The following is a 14,849-nucleotide window of genomic DNA, read 5'->3' as shown; positions in this document are numbered from 1 at the left end:
AGGGCGGGACCGTGCGGACCCGCCCCAAATCGGGAAAGTCTCGCCCCCAGGCGGGATATGGGAACCCTATCCTTGCGTGAAGTGCCGTTTGAGCACTCCAACGCCCATGCATCATCATGGCGTGCCCCATGTGGATGGATGCATGTTAACATGGCACATGGGTGGCAAAAGTAGGGCTGGGCGCATGTGGATGCCCAGCCCTACTTTCAGCCCCAGGCTGCCACAAAGTACAAGTCTGTTTGGAGCCTTTGTCAGGTCTGACCAACATAAGCAGCCCAGGCTTTTGATTAAATGTGTAATGTTTGTGGTGAAACAGCCTTCCACTCCATCCTCATACTTTGCAACACATCAATTGTACCAGTTTGGTAGGGGACAGTCCACATTTATCCTCTGTCACCCCACTTTTTCATCTACTTTTTTCACCTACCAGTTTTTCTCTCATCTCTCTGTACCTACCTTCTTTGTTCTCAGCTTATTTCAATTAGCTTATCACAGGGGAGCATAGGGAAAAGAATCTGGCCTTTCCCATTAGGTTCCAGCAAAAGCAAACTGCTGCAGCCTCTCTTAGCTTGTGTTTCCATAACTTACTGTTTGACCACATTCTGAGGTAGCTTGGCCTCACATGCTGCAGTTTTCCTCTGTGAAATATTGGACGGCATGTGTAGCTCTGTACTAGGCTCAGAGGACCTCCTTGCTTGAAGAACTCAGCTGCGGCCAGAAGCATCTCCATCTTCAGTTTGAGTGAAGCATCTATTGAAGGAATGGTCAGAGTGACCAGATTGCTTCCTTTTCCAGGACATGCCCTACATTTCAGACTTTAGTCCAAGATGAATTCCACAATGCCCTCCATTTTGAGCATGACTAAGAAACATGAATGTATATCTCTATGAGTATTTTTAGCTTTTATTTATCAGAGCGACTTACATTTATAAAATTAGACATTTCCCTGACCTCAGGCTTAAAATCTAAAAAGACAAGACACAGAAGGAGAAGGGAATGGCAGTGGGGAAGAGGAAAAGTCCAGCAGATCTTCTCTCTCTCTGATGCCTGGACCACGGCAGATGGATTGGAGGGAGGGCCCTTCTTTTTCAGGCGATGGAGTTGACCTGCCCATCTCTCCCTTTGGATGATGGTGGATAAAGGGTGGGCCTTCTTCTTTTCAGGCATGAAAAGGTTATGTCCTACCATTTTCTTGAGTGGCCTACATTTTGTGGTGCCTTGTTCTCTTTGGCAGTAAGGACATCCCTGAGGAATGGCTGATGCCCTTTCCACCTTACAGAACAATCTGAGGATAAACCATACCTTCCAACTGTTCCAATTTGACAGGGACAATCCCAATTTATCCTGTTTTCCTACTTACTCAGCTCCTTTTAAATATTCCAGATTCTTTCTCCTTTTCCCACTTTCTCCCTTTGATCTCATCCTACCTCAGTTGCTGCAAACTGAGTTTAAAGTGCAAAAGTAGTGTGCACTCAATGCGTTAGAGGGAGAAGAAGGCATAGAGTCCTTCCCAGTAGGCTCAGTCAAAAGCAAACTGTTGCAGCCTCTGTTAACTTTTGTGTTCTTGCTCTTTAAGAGTGTTGGTTAATTTGAACACATTCAGATGATGCTTGGCCACATGGGTCCCAGTTTTCATGTCTGTAATGAAGCAATGATATTCTGGCTGCCTAGACAGCTGCTTCCACTCCAGTGGCTGTTCTGGGTGCACTTCAGCCTTGGAATGAGATCATAACTATATATATGTTTCTCTGTCTAGCAGGAATGTATTTTCCTGAATCTGTGCCTCATTGCAGCTCTTCCTGAAGTCAAGTCCACACGCCCCAGACTGAGAGTTGGCATCTATGTCTTTGGGTGTGTCCGAGAGTGAGAAAACTGAAAGAGAGGGATTCTTTCTTCATCGCTCCCATTGTCAACTGTATAAGGAGGCTACTATGTTTAGCCCCTGGACTTTGGCTGGCTTGGCTTCTCCAGCTGCTATTATTAGGCATTACTTCCAAGGGATTATTCAGACAGTGAAAATAATCCTGGTCGAATGTGGGTTGAATCTTTGTTGTTCATGTGGATTTCGAATGCGTTCAATTAAGTTTGTGGGGGTAGAGCTGCAAAAAACAGTCACACACACACAAAACAATAACGCTTAACACGGGATAATTGATCTCGTCCTCCCCAAGTTTTCCTTCACATTGTTGGCTGTGTGAATAATGGGTCATTCACACCTTGTTTTTGGTGCGACTATGCAAATAATCTCACTCACACATTCCAGGTTTGTTGTTCACACCATGGAACCCCATCTCTGCATATCTCTGTGAGTTCAGTTGCTCATAGGTATCAGCACTCAAATAAAGATGGAATTGATGATGTGGATATATTTGAACCATGTTCAAGGCATGCAGAGTTTTATCCCAGTTTATCCCAGGTCTGTTCGCATCAGTTATTTTGCACAGCTCAGAATCTGAATTTTTTAGAAAAACTTGAGAAAAACCCTAAGGCCCCATTCTTACTGAGGCATTTGCCCTGGGTGGAACCGGGTCGAATTCGGTAAGTCGGTACCGAATCTCCCCGGAAAGAAGTTCCCACTAGCCTTTATCTTGATCAATGCAATTTGCCCTGCTGAAGTTCACATTTGCAGTAGCACTTTAAGATGGAGCCTCCTTTGTTGTCAATCAAATTCACTTCTGCTTTTGTCAAAGGTGACGTGTCCAAAACCATTGGCCAAAGGAATGGGTGCTTTCCCCCCCTCTTTAAAAAACAACAACTGTTGGCAGTGTTCACATATTCTGTCAACCTGTGTGTGTATGTCCATGTGTTGTGTGCCTTCGGGACGTTTCAGATTCCCTCCCCTTTGCATCCTCTGCTTTCCCTCCGATTGCCATCCCAGATTCATCCTGGATTATTTTCACCATCTGAATAACTTCTTTGTTGTTTATATACATTTCGAATGCTTCTGATTAAGTTTGCAGGGGTGGGGAGCTGCCAAAAAAACAACTTTACTGGGATAATCGATCTTGGTTTTCCCCCCCTGAGTTTTCCTAAAAGTTTCAGCTGTGTGATTAACCAAAGCAAACAGACCCAGGATAAACAGGGATAAAATTCTGCAACCTTTGAACATGTTTCAAATACATCCAAATAATTGACTCCATCTTTATTCGGAGTGCTGATACATGTGAAGAATAGAATTTCCAGAGATGCGGATAGATGCGATTCTGATTTTAAAAAAAGTGTGAACCCGGAATGTGTAAATGATATTATTTGCATAGTTGTGCTAAAATAAAAAACTTAGGCGGGATACATACCGCCATTTAGTACGTATAGGATACGTACTAGGGTTAGGAAGGGGCGGTGCTTCCGCACCCCCCAACCCTAGTACGTATTCAATACGTACAAGATGGCGGCGCCCCTTTTACATGGGCGCCGCCATCTTGTCGTATCGGATGCTGAGCGTCCGTACGCGTCGCGGGCGTTGTGACGTAGCGAGTGCGCCCCTGGAGCCTCGCTACGTCGCAAACGCGACTCAAGAAGAAGCTCCATTTTGGAGCTTCTTTTTCAGTCTGCACGGGAGCCGCGCCGTGTGGAGGCTCCGGCTCCCCCGCAGACTAACCGGCGGCGGTGGCAGACCGCTGCAAAGCGGCGGTTTGTATCCCGCCAATGTCTGAATAACCCCAAAGTCTCCTGGTCCACTTAATTATTTCTTTAGTGATTTTGCAAGGTAAAATTAGGCAACAGCAAAGGCCTATTTTAACATTTCTTCTAATTGTATTTTCTTATGCTCTGTTCTTTGAATATTTCAGGCCTCATTGGGCAGATGGTACAAAAAGTTCCTGTTTCTTAGGAACTGATGCTGGTGAAACAGCAATGTAAAAAATAAAAATAAAAAACTCTTATGCTCATCCTTTTCACATATTAATAGTTTGACACAACAAAAATAATGTCTTACACTAGCACTTCTTTGTTTTATGCATAATGAAGGACAACAGTATTTGTTGTTGTGTGCCTTCAAGTTATTTCCAATTTATGGTGACCCAAAGGCCACAGGTTTTTCTTGGCAGTTTCTTCAGAGTGGGGTTTGCCTTTGCTTCCCTTTGAGGCTGAGAGAGTGTGACTTACCCAAGGTCACCCAATGGGTTTTCATGGCTGAGCTGGAAATCAAACCCTAGTCCCAGGTCTACTGGTCTTAGCTTGGTCTAACTCACAGGCTTACTGACTATGTTTTCACAAACCATGGTGTTGTTGAAATCTGGCATGTTGTGATGTTCATACCTACCTTTCATACCAAACCATGGTTCGTTAAATTGCAAACTACTGTCTATTATCTATCAACTGTTTATAAACTATAGCTGGTGTAGGCAATGACTTTATATGACATCAGAAACCCCAAGTGTGGCTTGTTTTCCCAGTTGCCTACCTTGACAAATGGAAAAAGCCAAGCTGTGGTTTATCTGGTCATTTGCCATGCAATTTGTGGCTTAAACAAAACACAATGTCTCTTTTGTACAGTGCAAATGCACTCATTGTGAGTATATAAGGAAGGAAGGAAGGGAAGAAGTATGTCTTTTAACCTTAATTGCCTGCAAAAAGAGCTGAATTAAAAACATAATTTGGAATAACAGTCTGACCTACCAAGCCCATCCTTAGGTTCTTGAGACACTTGGGGTCAGCCGGTCTCCTGAAACAAAGAAGTATCTCTGTCTTTTGGTTTTGCTAAATGAAAAACTTGTGAGACAGTATGTTCCTCAATTATATGTATATATATATTTAAGAATGAATCACTCTCTTAATTCAAACTAAAATTCAGGCACAACTGAGTTTTTATTTTTGCTTCACAAATTTGATTAATGAAGAACAAGGAGACTGAAAAACATAGGCACAAACATAAAACTCCAATAACTGAAGTGCTTAGGAATGTGGATGGGAGGAATAAAATGATGCTGACTGGTTGGGGAAAAATAAGGCTATTACTTTGCATAAAGTTACCGTAAAGCTACTAGTTCATTTCTGGGAACAACTAAACTATTAATAGTTTCAGGTAACACAATGGTCATGAAAGTGTTGTTCATGACCTATAAAGCCTTATACTATCCCAGACTATCTGAAGGACCATATCTCCCCATACAAACCTGCCAGAGCTTTAAGATTCTCAAGGGAAATCTTTCTCTCTGGAGATTATCACACGAGGGAGGGAGGAAGAAGGAAAAGAAAGCCATAATCCTGGCTAAATTGTGTGATTGTGTGGAAGATTATTGCATGATGTCGCATACACCCGTGAATAACCTGCCATGCTCCAGCAACAAAGTATTCACGGAGAACTCCTGTGAAATCATTTACAATAGCGAAAATGAAGCACGATTGTGTTAGTCTGATACTCAATCGCACTTCATTACCACTATTGCAAAAGCAAGTAAAGATAACCAGAAGGCATTGCGGTGGTTGGAATCCATTCCCATTGCTACGAATGATTTCACTGTGGATTTCAGTCTTCCTTCAAGCTATGAAGCACAATTTTGTTAACAGTGGAAACTGCTGTATTATTTTTTTAAACTGTATTCTGTGTTTATTCTGTGCGGCCAGGAACAGGGTTTCTAGACACGTGCTGTCGTGCCGAAATGGTGCACACGCAAAACAATCAATTATGACTTGCTAACAATTCGTTTATGGATGTCTGTGAAACTCTATTGCGATATTACTTTTAATTGTGCGACTAGTTTGGTAACATCGAAATCTGTAGCTCAAGTGCTGCTTTTTATTTTCATTGTCGCAATTATTGCTGATTTAGCCATTGTGTGATAATGTCCTCCATCCCATGACCAGTGGCATCATAAGGGGGTGCGGGGGTGAGGACTGCACTGGGTGACACTTCAGAGAGGAATATCGCCCAGTAGGGAGGTATACCTGGAAGAACTGGCATGACTACTGGGCAAGCGAGAAAGGGCCTTCGAAGTCCCGCACAGCAGCAGAAACATGGATCTCTAAAGGCTTGGAGAGTGGTCTGGCCAGACAGGGGGAAGAAAGGCAGTTCGCCCCACTGCCCAGCACCAGGTGACACCAACCCCAGTGATGCCACTGGTCATGACCATCACAGGCTCACTTGGGGACAGGAGAGAAAGTCTTCTTGGTGGCTACTCCCACCGTCTGGAACTCCCTTCCAAAGAAGGCTAGGCTGGCCCCCGCCCTGCTTTCCTTTCGCCAGCAGGCAAATCTCTCTCTCTCTCTCTCTCTCTCTCTCTCTCTCTGGCTTTGCTTCATGAACGAAGATTCAGGAAGGACGCATCCCGCGCTTTGTACAAGTGCGTTGGTGACTAAAAAGGCCAATCTGGGACAAACAGGTCCAGTTGCAGAATGCACAGCGGAAAGTCTCCTTGGGTGATGTTTCCGGGTTGCAGTTCTTTCTGCATTGTTGTTTCTCTTTGAGACTCGTTCGTCGTGAGCTTTCGAAAAAGGCTGCAGCATCGTGGATAGTGTGTCTCCATGCCTCCCGATGTGAGGCCAGGGCAGACCATTGTTGGTGATCAATCTGACCAAGCCTGAGATGTTGTTTCAGGGAGTCCTTGTATCTCTTCTTTGGGGCGCCCCTCTTACACTGACCCATGGCGAGTTCACCGTAGAATACTATTTTTGGGAGGCGATGGTCCTTCATTCTAGAAATGTATCCTGCCCTGCGCAGCTGCGTCCTCAATAGCATGGCCTCAATGCTGGTGATCCCTGCTTGCTCAAGGACAGCAACATTCGTCACATAGTCAGTCCAGTGTATATTTAGAATTGTGCATAAACAGCGCTGATGAAAGTGTTCAAGTAGTCGTAGGTGCTGGCGATAGGTGACCCATGTTTCAGACCCGTAGAGGAAAATAGACAGTACAATGGCTCTATACACACTGATTTTTGTGCTTCGCCTCAAGTGTTTGTTACTCCAGACTCTTTTGTGAAGCCTTCCGAATGCACTATATGCCTTTGCCAGTCTGTGATCGATCTCTTTATCAGTCTTGGCATCTGAGGAGATGATGCTTCCCAGGTAGGTGAACTGCTGGATGGACTTAAGCACAGATGTGCCTACAGTGATGTGGGGATGGTAGTGTTCTTCCTGTGGTGCCGGCTGGTAGAGAACTTCTGTTTTCTTCAGATTGACTTCCAGCCCAAAGAGCTCTGCAGCTGTAGCAAAGCAAGATGTTAGGCGCTGCAGAGCTGCTTCCGTATGGGCAACGAGGGCAGCATCGTCAGTAAAAAGCAGCTCACGGACTAGATAGTTTAGAGTCTTAGTGCGGGCCCTCAGGCGGCTTAAGTTAAACAGGTTACCATCAGTATGGTAGCGTATATAAATGCTGTCTTCTTCTTTGAGATCTGCCATAGCCCTTTGGAGTATCATGCTGAAGAAGACTGTAAATAGAGTTGGAGCGAGAACACAACCTTGTTTGACACCATTAGTTATTAGAAAGGGCTCCGAGAGAGCGTCGCCATATCTGACTTGACCTTGCTGGCCTTCATGTAGCAGGTTGATCGTTTTGAGGAATTTGTATTTTTGAATTTGTATTTTTGAGGAATATATATGGTGTGTGCCACACACACACACACACACACACACACACACACACACGTGTGTGTGTGTGTGTTCACAAAGGCTTTTAATATGCAATTCATAGTCAGGGAGGTTTCTTATAGGGGCGTTTGCTGTGTTTGTTTATGTTTTTAACTTTTACATTTTTTTAAACATAATTTTATGCTCTGAAGATGCCAGCCATAGATGCTGGTGAAATGTTAGAAATAAACACTTCTAGAACATGGCCACATAGCCTGGAAAACCCACCAAAAACTATATTTTTATACTGTTGGAATGAAATGATTTTAATTGTTTTTAAAATTGCATTGCTAAGTTTTAAACCCATTTTATCTGTGAGTCACCCTGGGTGCCACTCTGGGAGAAAGGCGGCATATTAAAACAAACAAACAAACGTTAGTATTAGACAGTTTGCACCTATTATCTAGTTTGGAGGCAGTGAGCAAAATTAGGCCCATTAGCCACATGTGGTCCCAAGAAAAATTTGCAGCTCATGGCCCTCTGTCCTGAAATATAATGGAGGAAAAGGTTAAAAAAAAAAGGTTGTCCCTATGGCACAACTAATCATTTCAAGCCAAACATTCCCTCACCCCAAAAAAACCTGTTTCAAGTCTGTAGTGGGGACTTATTTGGTTTTATCCCCCCCCCCCCAAACTAGACATTATTGGAAGATTTAGGATTGCAAAGCCATGTGTGTGTGCGTGTGTGTTAGAGAGATGGATTTGCACTGTAGAATTAATGTAGTTTGACACCACTTTAACGGTCTTGGCTCCATCCTATGGTATCCTGAGATTTGTAGTTTGTCATGACACCAGAGAAGGCTAAATATTTCACAAAACTTCAAATTCCAGAATTCCATAGCATTGAGCCATAGCAGTTAAAGCAGTGTCGAGCTCCATTATTTCTGCAGTGCAGATGCTGCTTGGGAAAAGGAGAGAAAGATTGAGAGAGAGAGTCCTTCAAGGTCATGAGTGGAGAGGACATTTAGATCTCAACCCCTGGAAGTTGTCTACTCCTGATCTACAGCAAGGGTAGGAAACCTATGGCTCTCAAGGTGTGGGGTCTGATAAGCACTGGGTTCCAAATACATCTGGAAGTCTATGGATTCCCTAGGTTCGATTCTGGCACTTTAATTATACGAGCATCCAAGTTATGTAAAAGAGCCTGTGGGCAAAAATGTATCCTCTCATTGCACCATGGAGGATATACTGTATCATGAAGGTCAGCTGTCCTTGCACCAAACCTGATCAGCTCAGAAGACAGGAGATGTAGTAATGGGAAGAAAGCACATTGTACAAGTAGAGTTGGCTCTCCATATCCACCAATTCTTTATCCACAGATTCAAGCATCTATGGCTTGAAAATAGGTATAAATTTCAAATAGCACACCTTGATTTTGGCCATTTCATATAAGGGACACAATTTGTCTATGCTATTGTATTTAATGGGACTTGAGCACCTACAGATTTTGGTATCCATGGGAATCCTGAATCAAACCCCAGCAAATAACAAGGGCCCACTGTATGACGTTTATCACACTGAGGCTAATTTTGGCATTAAAGAGAGATTAAAGCACATTTAAAGCATCCCGCAAATAAAGCAAAAATGGCGAGTAATTGCGTGAATGATTATCACATGCAATTGTGCAAATAAAGTGATACTGGAAATGCATTGTCGCTGAAATCCTGAAAGTAAAAAGATGCGCATTAATGCTTTTTTGTGACCATTTTAATGGCAGGTTTTGTGGAACGCTGTGTGAAATTGTTTTGCATAATTACGCAATTTTTCTGGGATATTCACAGGATATTCATGTGATAAACTCCTATGTCTGCAAACTGGGCCTTCTGAAACTGACCAGTTACCAACACTGGTTGTTAGCCAGTGCCTGAAAGCAGGAATGGGAAACAGGAATGGGTGGGTTCTACCCAATTTTGAAATTTTATACATGCAATGTTAAACCATGTCCTAAATATTCTGAAAGCACCACACCCTTTCTGATTTTGGGAGGTAAGCAGGGTAAGCCATGGTTAGCACTTGGATGGGAGACTGTCAATGAATACCAGGTGCTGTAGGTTATATTTCAGAGGAATGGATTGGCAAAACTGCCTCTGAGCGTTCCTTGTCTAGGAAAACCCAGAAAAATTCATGCAGTTGTCATTACATCAACAAACAATTTGAAGGCACACTCACACTGATTAAATCTCATATATATATATATATATATATATATTAGTGAGATTTAATCAGAGTGTGCCTTCAAATTGCTTGTTGATGTATATATTGGATGCCGGCCATGAAAGTCTTTGACTTCACAATAATTTTTAAATCTGTTTCTTAGGAACACACTACTCCTGGGCCTCATCTAGGTGCTACCAGATGGATGGATCCTGGTGCAGCCAATCGAAAGATGCAGTTATTCTATCCTTAATGGAGTTTGTGTTTGTATGTATGTTGGTGTGATAGGGATGGAAAGAATATTGGCTGTTCTTCTTTTCCTGACTGAAAAATTGGTTTCCTGGCACTTGGAAAATCTAGTTGGGAAGAACAGTACAGTGATGAGAATTTTGCGCAGTGTTCTTCCCATATTCCCACAGCTGGAAGTGTTTTGGAGAATTATTCTGTGCAGCAAATACTTGTTTGTTTGTTTTTTTTTCCTTTTTGCATGAGATGGTAGAGTCTGTTTAAAATCTTGCACACAAAAAATCTTGTGCAAAATCCAGCAATCCTGCACAAAAAATTAGGCACAAAGTTTTGTAGTGCAAGATAATTGTTATCTGTGCAAGATTTTTGTTGGGTGAGATTGCTGGGGTTTTGTGTGGAAAACAGCAATCTTGCATAAAAAAACACACACATGGCTGTCTGGAAATAACGTTTCTGTGTGTGCAAATACCCATACCTCTCACACAAAACCTCACATTTTTTTCAATACAAAATAATTTCCCCAAACACTTCAGGATGTGTCAATACCAGGACAGAATGGCATATAAATATTAATTTTCTTTATAGTGGGAAGAAAACAGTGGAAATTATTCACCTGCATTTCTGAGGCTGAAATAGTTGAATATTAATATCCCTGGTGTGTGGTAAGAGAAAAGCAGAGAGCAGAGCAGTGAAGATACTTTTAGGACTACTTTTTGCTAGAGTCAAGTTATGGTTTCCTCTGATGTCTCTGTCCTAAAGAACAATCACTTTCTTGGCCTTTAAATCTTTGGCTTTTAAACTTCTATGATTCTTGGCTTGTACATCAGAGAAGGACAGGCTATTGCAAAATAAATGGATATAACACACAACCAGACAGTAGGGAGTCTACAACTACATATAGCGACAGAGAGATACAGACTAGGATTTGCAGAAAGATAGTTTAGCATGGGAAGAAAGGTGTTAGATTAGAAGAAGCACCTTCTTGTTTCCTGCTTTAAAATAATGGAGAGTATGAAAAATATTTTCAATCAATTTGTAGCCAGCAGAAGAGAGATCGTTGTTCTTTTCCACTGACTCTGACCTTATGGTGAATCTATGAACTAGAGATCTCCAATAGCCATGGTCATCAACTGGCCTGCTCAGGTCTTATAATTCAGGGCAGACATGACCCAGGCTGCATTCACACTGCAGAAATAATCCAGTTTGACACCAGTTTAACTGCCATGGCTCAAGGCTATGGAATTCTGGGAATTGTAGTTTGTTGGGACACCAATATGGCAGTTAAAGCAGTGTGAAACTGTATTAATTCTGCAGTGTGGCAGCATCCACAGTTTTGCACTCTGGACTTTAAGAACAGTAGATTATTCCGTGTGTGTGTGTGTGTGTGTGTGTGTATATGTGTGTGTGTGTGTGTGTGTGTTGATAAATGTTTTAGAGAAACATCCTTCAGGTAGGAAACTACCATTTTGAGTAGAAATATTTTTAAAATGTTGGGAGAACATGGGAGGGTAGAAAATGAAAGAGGACAATATCTGGACTCAGGCAACAACAAAGCCTCTCAGTGTACTCTCGGTGTAAGTCCGAAACTGGTAGACAGTTGTGTCTTTGAGGATGAAATTACCAGGAGTCATCTCCAATGACCCTAAAAATTTCATTGCAGCCCAGTGAAGCAATAATGAGTGTACATCTTTTTCATTTTAGTCTTTCCACACCTGATGAATCACAGATTGGTGAAAAGAGTTGGAGATAGTTCTGAGTTTACAGCTGGATTTGATATTTTCCACAAATGGAAGATCGCCGTTTCTTGTCTTCCTTCCTTCCGGCATGCCTCAAGGTTACTTTAAGTAAAAGTTAAAACCACAAAGTTTCCTATTAACCTTGTCTCCTTTATATCATCCTGGGACAATATTCAGACAACAGACAAAAAAACTACCTGCCTTTTATAATCTTCTTTCATGAACAGATCTGCAGATCTTGAAAGTTTGTACACATTTTCCTATCCTTCTGGGCACATATTTTTGTGTTCTAGTGAAGGTATTACGGTATACTAATACAGGTCCTGGAATACTTCTTATGGCCAACACAGTTCCTCTGCTTTTTGCTTTCTTTTAATGGTGCTTAAGAAGTCTGACCTTTTAAAAAGGTTATTTTTGTTCTGGAAACTGTACAATTATATAAGATGACTTTTTTCCTCCTAACAACAGCCAGCAGCTTTTGCGTATTAAATCTCATGTTATTGGATAGTAGTGGCTTCAGTGTTGGACTACATCTCTGGAGATCAGGGTTCGATTCCCTGCTTGGCCATGGAAACCCACTGGGTGATCTTGGGCGAGTCACATACTCTCAGCCCAGAAAACCAAATTTGGACACTCTCTCTCTCTCTCTCTGTTATATGTTGGATCCTCTAACAGTATGTATGTATATGTATTATATATACACACATATATACCCACATGTATATGCATTTGTTGTTGTATGCCTTCAAGTTGTTTCTGATTTATGGTGATCCTAAAGTAACCCCTATCATGGGTTTTTGTTTAGATGTTTCTTCAGGGGGGGTTGCCATTACCATCTTCTGAGGCTGAGAGAGTCTGACTTGTCCAAGGTCACCCAGTGGGGTGATATGGCTGAGCTGAGATTCGAACCCTGGTTTGCAGAGTCCAATGTTCAAACCAATACACTACACTGATTATACATATACACATACGCGCATATATATATATATATATATAGTCGGGAAGCTGTTGATAAAAGTGACATCACTACTTGGCCCAGATCCCAGAATTTTCTTGCAAAGGTTCAAAGAAACCTTTGCAAAAAGTCAGCTGGTCTGAGCCAAATGAGCACCTTTGTCCGAACGTGATCGATTTTCGTAATTTATCCTGCACGCTTTCTTTTGCTTTAATCAGTACAGCATTTTTCTGTGCTTACAACTGCTAGCATGGCACACAGACAGGGCAGAGCTCTGCATGATGTGTCACATTTTCTGTTGATAGCTTTATCTACTTTTTAAATCAGCAAATGGGGGTTGGGGTTGATACGCCTATTGTGAAGGTAGGTGTGACTGGTCTTGGTTAAACCACAAACTTCAGAGTAACTTTCAAGACTTGATCTTGCAATACTAAGTGATGCTAAAGAGCCTGAAAATGCAGACGTCTCTCTCTCTCTCTCTCTCTGTGTCTCTCTCAGTTCCATGCCTAGCACAGTGCACAGTATTGTGCAGTCTGTCTGGCTCCCACTTTTTTCCTTGTAATTTGTTTCCCCTTCCCAGGCTCCTGTCCTGTTTGGTAAATATATGGCTTAACAGAAAGGATTGGTTCTTGGTCCCTGGAGAGGTGGGGTGAGGATGGTCTGGCCATGAGCTAAGAGGGTGGTTGCCTCTCTTTCGAGGATGAATCATTCAAAAGTAATTTCCGAGAGAGCTGCTAATGGATTGTGAAACAGTAAAAAATAAAGAAGAAGAAGAAGAAGCATTTTTATGACTGGAATGCTATCTTGAGTTAAGACAGCTGCCCCAAGAGAGGCTGATGTCTGCTCAAGGCGAAAGGGAAAAAGGGTGAGCAGGCGATACAGATTGTGGTAAACCACATTGACCAGTTACTTACTGCTGAACATCCTGGTGCTTATTGGGGATTACTGCAAAGTATGTAGCAGACTGGATGAACTTTGGTCTAACCCTGCAAGCCTTAGTTATGCCTTAATCTTTAAAAGACTTTTTAAAAAAACCTCTTGCTGTGTACCTCACTTAAAGCCTTTGACGCAGAAGCTCCTTTTTACAGTCTTTTTATACCCACCTGGCTGCCTTTTCTTCCTTGTCCTCTGTCTGCCTTTAAGTTTTTTTAGCAACATCAGAACTGGGAGGATGGTAAAGGAGGGCTGGAGGATTACAGACTTTCAGTGTTGGATTCCAGCATGTCTGTCGTAAACAATGCAATGAAGTTTGATCCGGTAAATAATTTTTGTTGTTGTTGTTAACTGCCCTCAAGTCTATTTTGACTCATGGCGACCCTGTGGATGAGATATCTCCAAGTTTCCCTATCTTCCACTGTTTTGCTTAGGTCCTGAGATCCTCTGGGGAAGCCCTTCTCTCCGTCCCAACACCATCACAAACATGGTTCCTAGGGACATGAAGGAGGGCCTTCTCGGTGGCTGCCCCTAGACTCTGGATCTCCCTGCCAAGGGAGATCAGAATGGCTCCCTCCTTGAAGGCCTTCCGCTGGCAGGTGAAGACCTACCTGTTCACACAGATGCTTAAGGAATTGCTATAAGGACAGGCTGGGATGTTGGACCATTTAAAAAATTTGTTAGTTTTTCCCGCTCTTATTTTATCTTTTAAAAATATATTTTATTCTTTTAATAACTTATCTGTTTTAATATTGTAATAATTTAATTCCTTTGTAATGTACTTATTATTATTATTATTATTATTAATTTAATTTAATTTTATGTTTATGTTTTTAATTGTACTGTTTTTAATGCTGTGAAGCCGCTCTGAGTCCCAGTCCTGGGAAAAGAGCAGGATACAAATAAATATAATTCATAAATATAAATTAGGTCCTGCAAATTCAAGTCTGTGCCTTGCTCTTTATCCATCTAGGATGTGGCCTTTCTTCCCTTCTACTTAATTCCACCTTTCCTAGCATTGTGAGTTGTGCCTTCTCATGATGTGACCAAAGTACAACATCCTCAGTTTAGCCATCTTTTGGCTTCCAGGGAGATTTCTGGCTTGATCTGTTCTAGGACCCATTTGTCTTGTCTTTTTGGCTGTCCATGGTATCCTCAGCACTCTCCTCCAGCACCACATCTCAAATGAATTGATTTTCTTCCTATTTGCTTTTTTCACTGTCCAGCTCTCACATCCATAGATGGTGATAGGGAATACAATG

This window comes from Sceloporus occidentalis, unplaced genomic scaffold (genome assembly GCF_023333645.1).
Source record: "Sceloporus occidentalis isolate IW3139 unplaced genomic scaffold, rSceOcc1.0.p SCAF_14, whole genome shotgun sequence".
NCBI classification, from domain to species: Eukaryota; Metazoa; Chordata; class Lepidosauria; order Squamata; family Phrynosomatidae; genus Sceloporus; species Sceloporus occidentalis.
Note: the sequence above shows the minus strand (reverse complement) of the source record.